Below are 13648 nucleotides of genomic sequence, written 5' to 3' on the forward strand. Positions count from 1 at the left end.
ATGCCTAGTGAGGACCCTCATTCTCATATGGAAACCTTTTGCGATTATTGTGAAGCTATCTCTCAAACGGGCGTGACTCAAGACCAAATAAGATGGGTCTTATTTCCTTTTTCGTTAATCGGCACCGCAAAGCAATGGTTGAAGGGCCTTGATAAGGCCACCCTTGGAATAGATTCTTGGAAGAAGCTAGCTCTAGCTTTCTACAAATAATTCTACCCACCGGAAAAGACCAATATGCTAAGAGCTCAAATTACGGGTTTTAAGCAAAGGGATGAAGAATCTTTGTATGAAGCTTGGGAGCGGTTCAAAGGTATTTGTCGCTCATGTCCTCACCATGGACTTAGCGAATGGTTTTTAGTGCAACAATTTTGGAATGGTTTATATGAAGATTCTAGGAACATTCTCAATATGGGATCAAATGGAATGTTCACCGAAGTTGATGACAATCAAACATGGAACAAGATTGAGGAAATGGCGGTCCATAATTCACAATATAGTAGGCCTCGCAAGGCTACTAGAGGAGGAAAGTATGAAGTGGACACCGTTACTCAATTGGGTGCTCAACTTAGTGCTCACATTGACACAATCAACTTGAAGTTTGAACAAGCTATGGCTAGACTTGAGGAAAGCTCAAAATCATCAAAGCATCATGTCAATGCCATGACGGCATCCTCATCAATCCCAAGCAGGATATGTGAGAATTGTGGAACCTTGGGTCATGACTCAAGTGAGTGTAGGGGAACAACCGAACAAGTTAATGCTTTCCAAGCTTACAAAAGTGGTACCCCTTATTCAAATTTTTACAATGAAAACACCAAGTTCCACCCAAATCTCTCATACAAAAGCCAAAATGTCCAAAACCCTCAAACAACATACACTCCACCACCCATGAGAAATCAAAATCAAAGACCCTTTTACAATCAAAACCAAGGTTACCAAAATCAAAATCCATACAATCACCACAATGACCAAGGTTTTGATGTCCAAAAAGCGGTCCTCCAAATGCAAAAGAATCAACAAGAATTTTTCACCCAAATGCAAAAAGATAGCCAAGCAAAAGACACCACCATCAACAACATTCTAGCTCACACCAAGATGTTGGAAACACAATTGACCCAACTAGCATCTTCAAGCTCACAAAGACAAAGGGGGCAATTACCACCACAAAGTAATCCCCCTAGACATGAAACGGTTAGTGCCATTCACTTGAGAAGTGGTACAAGATATGAAGCACCGAAAAACCAAGTTGAGGATGAAGTTGTGAGAGCTAGTGAGAATGAAGTTGTGGTGCAAGAAGGGGAATCATCAAAAGAAGAAAGCTCAAAGAAAAATGAAGACAAAGCCAAAGAAAAGGAGCCCATTGTGATTAGACTTCCTTTTCCAAGTCGTCAAGCCAAGCCTAAATTTGATGATCAACTTGGGAAGTTCATGGAGATTGTGAAGAACTTAGAAGTCTCAATTCCTTTCACGGAATTAATCAATCACGTTCCGGCCTATGCAAAGTACATGAAAGATATCCTCACAAAGAAGAAGTCGATCCGGAAACTTGAGACTATCGCCTTCACTAAGGTGAGTAGTGCAATACTTCAAGGGAGTTCACCTCCAAAGTTAAAGGATCCGGGAAGCTTCTCAATACCGTGTACCATTGGCGACACAACGATCAACAAAGCCTTATGTGATCTAGGGGCTAGTGTGAGTGTCATGCCGTACTCGGTAAGTAAAAGGTTGGGAATGGGAGAGCTTAAATGCACCAATATCACTCTTCAAATGGCCGATAGATCGACGAAGACACCATTAGGGATATGGGAAGATGTCCCCGTGCGAATTGGGAAGTTTTTCATCCCGGTGGACTTTGTCATTGTTGATATGGAGGAAGATTCCAACATTCCAATCATCTTAGGAAGACCTTTCCTACACACCGCGGGTGCGGTGATTGATGTGAAACATGGAGAGCTCACTCTAGAAGTGGGAGATGAAAGCATAACTTTTAATCTTGACAAGACCATGAGAGCTCCTCGTTTGCATGAGCCATGTTTCATGATTGATCATTATAGCCGAAAAGATGAAAAGAAGAAATCGGAACTCCAATGGAGGAAGAAAGTTGAAGATACTCCATTCAAAGAGCAAGTGAATTTTGACAAGGAGAGCTTGCAAAGCTCATCAAAATCAACCAAGGAAGAAGATGATGGCCTCATTGGCCAAGAAAAGAAATTGGGAGAGTTGTCTCCATCTAAGCAAGAGATTTTCAATGATCAACTCAATGAAGTTTGTGGTCTTTGGGACGACGAATTTGAAGGGATCTTTAATCCCTACATTGGGCATGCCATCGATCATGATCAAAAACAAGGGCCACGGTCTATTGAGGACCTCTACCATAACAATGAACAAGCTTTTGATTACTTCTTCAAGGTGTTGAGCAACATCAACAACACCTTGAACATGCCCCCTTGACATCTCATCAAGAATGGGAGTTTGGTGGAGTCCTCCCTAAACCACCACTTGTAAATATTTCTAACTCCCTAACTTACATTTCAATTTTTGTATTGCATTTTTGTCATTTTTGGATTTATTTTTACTTTGATCAAAATAATTGTCATGTAAGAGAGAAGTGAGGGAGGGACTAATAATTTTAATTGTTGTGTAGTGCTTTACCTTAGTGTGGGGATGGCAATTGCCTAGGCTTTTCATGCCTTAGTAGTGCCCCCGCAATGAAGAACACAAGATTTGAAAGAAAGAAAGAATGATAAGGGAATGCGTTGGTGCACGGATGGAACTGAATCCGTGTACACAAGGACCAATCCGAGCGGATTCCAAAGAATCCGCCCGTCTGAAGAAGATCCGAGCGTCCTGATGAGAAGACGCCCGTCTTGGGCTGAGCTGAAATTGCAAAAATTCTTGACTGTTGAAGAATCCGAGCGGATTACTGGAAAGACGCCCGTCTCACATAATCCGTCCGTCTTGTGAACAATCCGTCCGTCTTGCAGCTGAAGAAAAACAAAGAAAAATCTCTGGACAAGAATTCGTCCGTCCTGCACGAAATCCGCCCGTCTCATCTCGGAAGAATCCGAGCGGATTCCCTGAATCCGCCCGTCTTTAGGCGGGATTTTGAAATTTTGAAGCTGCAGAATCCGCACGGATTGCGCCCAATCCGCACGGATTGTCCCTGCGTCCTAAAATTGTCGAATTCTTTAAATACCCACCCCACCTTCATTCATTCATTCATTCATTCATAAACACTACCCATAACATCAAAACCCTCATCCTCTCCATCTCAAAAACAAAAACCCTCAACAAAACTCACCAAAATCAAATCAAACCATCTTTCAAATAACAAATCAATCACTCCATCTTCATTAACAATCAAAACCAAGAACAAAATCTTCACCTTTGAGTCGATTTTTGTTCTCATAAAGGCAAAGCCTTTTACCTTCAAAATCGATTTGGGCATTCTACAAATTGAAGATTTTTGATCTTTTTCTTGGTTAGTTCATCAAATGGCAAGAACAAAGGGAGCAACAAAGGCACCAAAAGCAAAGGCTCTCTCTCAAAGGCAAAAAGCTCTACAAGCAAAGAAAGCTTTGGCAATGGTGGTATCAACACCAAGCTTGGTAGTGCAACAACAACAACAAATTCCTATGGAAGCATCACCCTCTACTCCGGTAATTAATCAACTCTTGCTTTATCCGGAGGTAACATTCATTTCCGATTCCCATAGAAATACATTTGTCAAGTTTGCTATGAAACAAATTCAATCCACCAAATTCATATGCCAAGATGCTTTAGAGAAGTTGGGTGTTCTTGAACAAACAAGAGTCTTTTTCAATGCCATGGGTTTAAAGAAATTGTTTGAAATGAAGGAAGTAACATACCCCTCCCTTGTCTTGGAATTCTTAAGTTCTTTAAAAGTGACAAAAGTTGAGAATAGGGAAAATATTGAGTTTCGTCTAGCTAACACTAGTAGACGCATTACCTTTCCGGAATTGGGTGAAATTTTGGGTCTTAGCGATGAACATAAATTTTATAAGCAATATGGGAAGTATGATCCCGAGCCTCTTTGGGAGGCAATCTCCGGGAAGAAATTTGAAGATTTTAAAGCTTGTCGTGCTCTTTTGGTCCATCATCCGGGCATTAGAATATGGCACAAAGTTGTGGGAAATACCATAATTGCTAGGAAAGACACCAATCATTTCACGGGACTCGATTTTATTCTCCTTGAATCAACTTTGAATATTGGAAGAATTCACACCAAGCCTTACAATTCTTTGAGGCTATTGGTTGATAGATGGCTCCATATAGATAGTGGGAAGAAGGGTCAAACCGTTATTGTTAATGGCGGCCTTGTCACGGTCCTAGCCAAGCACTTTGATCCTAATTTCAATAAGGATAGCAAGTACAAGGCTAAGGATGGTGGCCATCTTATTGATATGTCCATCTTGATTAACAAGTTTAAGTGGGTTGCTCACAATCCCATTGATACCAAGTATGGGTGGCTTACTAGTGAGGCTCGATCATTCACTTTACCCGCAAAGATTTGCCGTCTTAGTGTCCACCGGACCAACTATTTACTTCCCCTATCCGAAGAAGCCGAGTACATCATTCAACAACAAAAGGGTGATCATGAAACTCCCTCCTCTTCCATTGTTATACCGCCTTACCCCTTTGTGTATGAAGAGTTCAAACCGCAAGGAGTTGAAATTGGAAAAGACTATGTCACTCTTCTTATGCAAGCCATGCACAAGCAAGCTTATGAAGATCGGAAGAATGCATATTTGGCTCAATATCCTCCCCTCCTACATCTAGCTAGGCAAGGACTCCTTGATCCATCTTGTCCTTTGCCTAGTTGGGCGGATAGAGAAGCATTATTTCCGGGTGCATCAAGGGACGTGGTGGAAGACAATGAGGTTGTTGGAAATGATGAGGAGATTGATGACAACATTGAGGAAGAAGCAAGTGGAGATGAAGAAAGAGACGGTGAAGATGGTGAAGATAATGATGAGGAAAGCAAAGAAGAAAGTGATAAGGAAAGTGGCAATGTGACCACTTCTCATGAGGGAAGTGGTGATGATAATAGCATGATGGAAGACTAGCCTTGGAGACTCCTACACTCCCATGGTTTGTCTATATCTCTTTGTATTTTATTTCATTTTGATCATTGTTGGTTTAGTCCTAGCAACACCAAAGGACTCACACCTCGGTTCCATTGAGGTGTTCTTTCTTATTGTTCCCATTTTTGAAAATCCAAAATGACAATCTAGTTTCATGCATAGCATAGTGTGTGCATGAACTCCCCCATGCTTTGACATTAGCAATAGCGTCTTATTTGGTTTGGGGATGTTAATGCATACACAACGGGAGGTAATCTAAATTATCCTCTCCGTCATAACAAAAACCATGCATCATGTAGTATAGCTTAGTATAGAATTGCACTTAGTATAGAAATCATGCATCATTTTTGCATAATTTCCATCATTTTGGCCATTGAGGACAATGCCCATATTAGTGTGGGGATGGGAATTCTAACACTTAACTTTTATTCAAAAACCATAAAAATTGAAAAATTTCAAAAAAATCATAAAAATTTGAAAAATTGAAAAACCAAAAACAAGTTCATTTCCTTTGTATATATTGTCTTGTATATATTGTGTTTGTTCATCCTTGTTCACTTTGATTGACTACGCCACATCCGAGACATGAGGATATTGAAGACCGCATGGTATGATCTTTCCAATCTCCTTTTTCCTCTTTATGTTAATGACTATGTGGCTTTATTTTGATTGATGCGGTATAACAATGTGAACTTAGGATTGCATTTAGTTTATATGTCATATTAGTTGGTAGAATCATTTGCATTAGGATGTATATATGTTAGTTGCATCATGGCATGTAGTTGCATGTTAAAAAAATTTTGCGAAACCGTCTACTTGGGAAACTTGACAAGTGTATATAGGCCCTAGTAGATGCTTTTTCTTCTTAAGACTTTGCTTATTAGAATACTTGTAAAACACCCTAGGATGTGTCATGCTAGTATCCTTTGACCCATGGTTTAAAGCCGAGTCAAGAGTACCTTGTGGTGTGATAACTCCTTGGCTACCGTTTATTCCAAGGTGACCCTTGAAACCATGCATACTTCCATCATTCATCCATGTTCTACCATACATTTTTGTCATCAAAGGGAATGGGCACAAAAAGAAATCAATTTGAGTTCAAAGAAATGAAAAGTGAAAGAAAGTTTGCAAAAATGCATCAAAAGAAAAGAGGAGCAAAAAAAATAGAACTCCTAAAGCTTCAAATACAAGGCACCCTCGTTACTAATTGGGGTGACTTTGAAAATATTCAAAAAGAAATGCAAAAAGTTGTCAAGTATTGAAATGCCAAAAATCAAAAAGAAATGGCAAAGAAAGTGTTCTCAAATGTCATATGCCACAAGAAATTGGGGGGAAAAACAAAAACAAAAGCAAACTCCCAAAGTGAAACTCAAATATCTATTGATCCCTTTATCCACCGTATCCATTTTTGTGCATGGTAGAGAGGGGACGACCCTTCTTCTTGTCTAGGCAAGAGGGGGAATTCCGCGATCCTCCAGTGTTTCTAACACCATAGGGAGTCTACTCTTGACAAAAGCATTTAACGATTGAGGACAAAGGTACCCTAGCTTGACACAACTTGGAGGTGATTTATTGGTATCCTTCTAGGCTTAGTAGTTTGAACAAATTGCATCTATGAAGGATTGTGTACCCTTGAATTGCTTCCCTTGTAGATAATTTCCGCCACATAGATGAGGAAAGTGGCTATTCTTTTTGTAGATGCATCCATTATGTGTTTTTGTGTGCTTAATGTTTGGATGTGTCGCCATTTTGGCAAGACCCACCTTGCCTTGCAAGAAGGCATCCTACCTCATGGTTGTCTTGTTGTGAGTTGAAGGGGCGGAGTGAGACCCGCTAATTGTCTCATATCGGCTATTATTATTAGGTTAGGTTAGTATTGGTCCTAGTCTTTGTCACCTCTTTACTCGGGACGAGCAAAGGTTCGGTTTGGGGATATTTGATGTGACCATAATTGGCGCATATTTAGCCCCGAATTACCATTGTTTCCATGCTTTTTAGTGCCTATTTGGGTCATTTCTTATCTTTAGTTCTTTGTTTTGCATATTCTTTGAGATTTTGATCCCTTGGTAGGAAAGGAGTAAGAATCTTGCATTTTCATGGCAAAACAAGGCTAAATTGATCATATTCAATGACCAAGCATCAAGGAGAGACAAGACTAGAAAGCCTTTGTACATAGCATAGTAGAAGAGCAATGTTGAGAAAAGGATCCTTGAGTCCCCAAGGAAATCCCCAAGGAATTCATGAAGAAAAGGGAAGAAAAGAAGAAGAAAAGATGCTGACAAACAATCCGAACGGATTATACACAATCCGTCCGTCCGCCCAAGCACAGTCCGAGCGTCCCGCAAAGGAATCCGCTCGGATTCCCCCTCGCCAATCCGAGCGTCTTGCCCAAGAATCCGCTCGGATTCCTCAGCCCAGATCCGGCCGTCCCGACTCCCATCCGCACGGATTGCAGCACAGCACGTTTTCACTCTTCTAGCAACGATAAGAGAAGCCCTTCTCTCGGAGAATCCCGGAGTCTCCTTGCTCAACTTAAAAAGTGTAATTACTAGTTTAGCCCTTAGTAACCCTAATGCATCCTCCCTAATTTTCACTATAAATACCCCATTAGTCTAATTAGAGGAGCATGTTCTTCTTATCAATAATTAGTGTAGTTAATATCAATCAAATCTCTCTTCAATATTGTAATCAAATATTAATCAAGTTTTAATCCAAGTTTTAGTTCTTTAATCTCTCTCTAGTTCTTACTTTATTTTGGGTAATTGAAGATTATTTGGGTTATTATTGGGAGATTGACAACCTCTCAATCTAGGATTCAAGTACTTCTATTATTCTTGCTTCATTATTGGAATCATTAGTAGGTATAATCTCTTAATCCCTTTTTAATTATTGCTAATTACTTTCATTTATTCATCATGTTTCATTATGTTAGTATGATTGACAACCTTTCTAGCATGATCAATATGATAATGAGTGAGTAGTCTCTTAGCTAGGGTTTAATGGGTGATTAGGGAAACCAACATGGGGAATGATTCATGCTTAAATTAATATGCTTTCATATCTTATTTGCTTGCTTGTTTTGATCTTAATACATGCACATGTTATATTTGATGAAATGCTAAGCCTATGAATCCTTGCATTTACTATCATCTTCTATCCTTTCAACTTGACTTGTAAGACATAACCCAACTCGAGTCTTGTTAGACCATGCATGTGTTAAGTAGGGAAGATTAAGTCGACTTGTAGGTGTTGTACAATCCAAGAGATTCGGCTCCGGGACCCAAACTTTCCTAGGATTGTAAGATATAACCCAACTCAATCCATCACAACAATAATTGGTTGCTTATAATTTGAGAACATGTTTGTATGATCATATCCCATGATTCCCCTATGAACCCATGACACCCTAGTGCTTTTAATCAATTGTTTACACCCTTTATTTTATTTACCTTGTTAGTTTATTTTCATTGCTATCTTAGTTTAGTAACCTTCTACATCAACCCAATTTGTGACACCCCTAGACACCACTAGTTACAATAGAATCTTCATTTCAATACCCGTCCCTTGGGATCCGACCTTTACTTGCCTCTTTACTAATTGTAGAGTTGTTTGTGAAGTATAAATTGTGTTTTGTATCGACCATTGACCAACGACCACATATGCTTAATTGTGAACACGAAATGGACTCGATCATGAACCAAAATAAATAAAACTCCTAATGACCCCACCAACCCTTGCACACCACACGACACAAGCATACTCATCCACCCCATAAACCCGTGTGTAGACCCATCGACAACCACCATGCGTTGCCACAGCCCCGCCGAGAGCCACCACCACCATCACCCCAGTCATAGTCCAAACACTACCCCCAACCACCAAATCTGGTCACAATCCACGCCCTATACTCGACGACACTAACTATACAAATACAACATATACAATACCCTACACCACCACCCAAATCGCCTTACCACGGCCACCACGCTGCCCTATACCACCCACGACCACAACCATTGTCACCTATGACACACGGTGGTTCCATAGGTGGCTTCCTCTTCCTCTCATAATAACTACCAAGGACACGGTTATAGTCTTAAGACGGTCACAGCGAAACACAACAAACCCCCCTGTTTTCCCCTGTTTTTGCGTAACTCCGGCAACCCTCGCACGACCCACAACCAACAACCACCATAGCACCACCAATATAGGCGACCCACCTCCACGGACTCAACTAACCCAGGTTCGAGTCAAACGAGTCACGGTAAAGGGTGTAAATCTGAGTTTATCGGGTAAATACTCAATGTCGAAATCCCAACCAACCGCCATAAAAGCCACCACATCCACCGCCCCTGACAAGCCACAGTGGTCTACTAATCGCCTATGAGCCACCCACCCAGGTCCAGGTCTTACAATAGTCATGGCAAGGGTAAAATCCGAGTAAACCCATACTACAACCCCCTTTAAATCACCCTCGAAAACACCCTTCAAACACCCCTTTCCCGTCGGTCAACAGAGGTCAAATCAAGTCAACGGTGATCCTTGGTCATCCACGGTCACAACGGTACTTACGGCCTGATCTAAGGTGGTCTAGATTACAAGTTATAATATCGCAAAGTATATACATAAGACGGTCTGAGAATATTACCTTGAGACGATAAAAGGCGATAAATTCCTTGCAATTCCCCTTTCTTATTCTCCCTCTCTCTTTATAAATTATTTTTCAGATTTGATGAATAATAAGGACCTTTGTTTGAGGTTTCATCTATTTATATTGGTAGGCTAAGGTTATAAGGAACCAATTAGGAAATATAAAATATAATTATTATTATTATTAGTAATTATCCGATCCCGACAATTAATCAACCAATTTACGCAACATATATAGTCGACCTAAGCCCTATAGCACATGACCCAACTCCAATCCCGTCTTTCTTTATTATTTTAGTTATTTAATTAACGTCTCATAACAAATATTATTATTATTATAAATACAATTACTATTATTATTATTATTATTATTATTATTATTATTATTATTATTATTATTATTATTATTATTATTATAACATAATAATCATTCACTATTGCCATATAAATTATCGTATATTATTATTACCCAATTACCATTCCGATCCATTACTCTATTATTCTATTATTTTATTATATCATTCCGTCTTATTCACAATTATTAATTATAACCGTCGTAATCAATTATTCGAATTACGTAAATTAGTTATACAAACTTCACTAAACTACGGGGTATTACATACCTGATCCTTGGTCGGCACTAATCTCTGTGGATAAGGGGCTGTCAAAAGTAGCTTTGCTCTCTCCTCAATATCTCCCGTACCGGCATCCTTGGACTTAGTTTGGAAATCCACTACCTTATCTTTATTATAGCTTGTACCCGCTTCAGGCCGCGTCAAAAATAAGCCATTGAATGACGATGGGTCATATTTAGGATCCGGAATTGTCCCGTCAGCATTGGGAGTTTCCCTCAAAAACCGCGGAGTCGTCTTACCCCGAAAAAAGAGATCCCTCAAGTTATCTGGCATTGGAGGACGAAATGGTTCAACATCAACAGCATCACCAGTCGATCGATCAGTGGGGTCGGTTGATCGACTGATCTTCTTTTTCCCAGAACGATCAGAAGGATCAGAAACTGTCGCTGAAGAGTAAGGGGTGGTCGATCGACTGGATAGGGCGGTCGATCGACCATGAACACTGTTGTTCGTCTTTTTTTCAGTCTTATTATTCTTTCCTTTTCCAGCAGCTTTTCAACCTTTTTCAACCACAACTTCCTCGGGCTCATCCCCTACAGTAACGGGTCCATCAAGGGTAGACCCACTCCCTAGTGTGATTCCATTCAGGGTTTCTTTCTTCTAGTCCGGCTGCGACAGTAACTGCCCCGGAGCTCTAGTAGCAAACTTATTGGCTAACTGGGAAATTTGAGATTCCAACATCTTTATACTAGCCTCTCTAGCCTGAGATTCTTTCTGCAGAATTCCCGTCAAGCTTTGAAACATATTCTTGAACTCAGAAGCCTCAGAATTTTGAAACTACTGCTGCTGCTGAGGTACATAGGGTGGTTTCTGATATGGTTGATGCTGCTTATGAGGGGGCACAAAATTCTGCTGCTGCTGCTGAGGTGGGTTTGGATTAAGAACATTTTGGCTATTCCACCTCAAATTTGGATGCACATTAGAAGGATAAAAGTAGGTGTTGGTTTGCCTATAATGTTGAAAAGCAGCACAGACCTTATTGGATCTGGTACAGAAATCCGCAACATGTCCTTCTCCTCCATATCTCTTGCATGAAAAAGGGCCGTCTGACACAACATTTACCTGATAAATACCACCCTTTGAAGATCCTCCAAAATCATACTTGTCAAATTTCGCCGTAAGAGCCTCTAATGCAGCTACGGCAGGAGATTCAGCAACTCTCCTTTGATTTCCCCTAGAGTTTCCATGCTCAGCTTTATGGGTGGCCATGTCTTCGATGGTTTTCCACCTCTTTGTTTCACCGCTATTTTCCTGAAATCTCCCATTAGCTGCAGCATCTAGGATAGCTCTCTGATCATCATAAAGACCATTATAGAACTGGTTGCACAGAAACCATTGCTCAAATCCATGGTGCAGAATAGAGCGAATTAGCTTCTTGAATCGGACCCAAGCTTCATGAAAATCTTCATTAGGTCCTTTCTTAAAACTCGTGATCTGAGCTCTAAGTGCATTTGTCTTGGCCGTAGAATAATATTTATTGTAAAAAGCCAAGGCCAACGAATTCCAATCAGAATAATACACGAAGCAAAGACGATCCGATCCCTATACCACTCCCTTGCAGCATCTCGGAGTGAATAGATGAACATAGTCTCCTTGATCTAGTCTTGAGTAACGCCTTCAGGTGGAGGGATAGAACAGACATAATCAATAAATCTCTCCATATGCCTGGCAGCATCCTCATTTTCAGCTCCTCCAAACTGGTTCCTCTCAACCAGATTAATATAGGATGGTTTTTCTTCAAACCCTCTAGTGGTACCAGCTGGTAAAGTAAATCCCTTATAGAGATTTTCAGCTTTTGGCTCGGAATGACTCGCTATACTCGCCTCTTGAGCCATCTCTGGAGATGTAACTGTATCAGCTGAAGAGATAGAAGCTGGAGATGATGGTTGACCGTCTTCAAATAGCTCGTTCTCGTAATAGTTAGACAGAGTACTCAGCTCTTCCTCTGTCGGTAATTCTTGAAATAATCTCCTCTTAACCCGCAAAGTCTTCTCTAACTCGAGATCTAGTGGAAATAGCTCACCAAGTTGTGACCTGCGCATAAGATAAAACTACAAAAAGAATGTGAAAAAAGTTTAAGGAACGGAAGTTCCTTAAACTAGAGAATAAACTAAAATAAAAAAGAACAACGAAAACTAGCGTTGACTCCCCGGTAACGACGCCAAAATTTGATGCGATGTCGTTGTGTGAACCAAAAATAAAATTTATAAAACCTATTAGAACTAACAGAAGCTAGTGGTAACAGGGTCGATCCGCAGGGAGGTAGGGAGTTAAGTTGTTTAATTTCAGTCTATGAATTTCTGGGGGGTTTTGGATTGGACTAAGTCTAATAACATAAGATAAATAAGCAAATAATGAAAGAAATGTAAACAATGATTAAAAGAAGGCTAAGACGATCGGTTCACTGTAGCTGCGATGGCGGCAATCATAGGTAAGTCAGAAATAATCATGTAAGATGGGCAAATAACAAGTCCTCTCGGTCCGAGTTAACTATTAGCTCCTTTCGGCCTATGCTACTAATCCCTAAGTCTCACTAAAACTAGCTCTCGCCCTGAATAGTGATTCCTAAAGCCTAAATTACTTATCTTTCGATCTTAGCAATTTAGTCGTCTCAATTTATTAATCTATTTTCCCTCCCCTATCTCTCGATCTTGTGGGTTGGTCAAATACTAGGCTTTTAACTAGGCGCATGCATTCGATTTTGTCAAAAATTGCAATTAATAAACTGAAATAGTGCTAATCTAACACGAGGTCAGTCGATCGACCAACTATGTCAGTCGATCGACCATGACCCGAGTCAGAGTTACCTAAACTACGCCATCTACGCTACGGATCCCCTCACATCTTAGCGCGGGAGATTTAGCTACTCATACTAGAATTAATAACGGAAACGAAAATAAAGATGACAACAACAGAATTCATAACTAAATTAAATGAGCAATAAAACCGCATAAAAGAAAGAATTAGGTATTGGGATTCTAACTAATCAATTCTAATCTATAAAGAAGGAATAACAGTAAACTAAAATTTAGAACAAGAATTACCAGAAATAAAGAAGGCAAGAAAACGAATCCGGATGCAAAAGAAGGACTTTATTGAAAAACTAATGAAAACTGTAGAACAAACCAGGTATGTGTATCTGAATCTCTCCCAATTCCATGTATGTCAAGCAGTCGGAAGGAGTTACGTTATATAGAAGTGTCACGTAAAACCCTTCTCCCAACCTATGTACAAATGGGCTTAGGTTAAAATCTTTTA

At 40.1% G+C, this 13648-nt stretch overlaps 1 non-coding gene across 1 annotated transcript; it reads right to left on the reverse strand.

Annotated features, from left to right (window-relative positions):
- Positions 1 to 234: 234 nt before the first annotated feature.
- LOC141616413 (small nucleolar RNA R71) lies at positions 235 to 341 on the reverse strand. Its single transcript, XR_012530762.1, has one exon. It is a non-coding gene; the product is annotated as a small nucleolar RNA R71 (small nucleolar RNA).
- Positions 342 to 13648: the final 13307 nt, after the last annotated feature.

Source organism: Silene latifolia, chromosome 11 (assembly GCF_048544455.1).
Source record: "Silene latifolia isolate original U9 population chromosome 11, ASM4854445v1, whole genome shotgun sequence".
Classification (NCBI taxonomy): Eukaryota; Viridiplantae; Streptophyta; class Magnoliopsida; order Caryophyllales; family Caryophyllaceae; genus Silene; species Silene latifolia.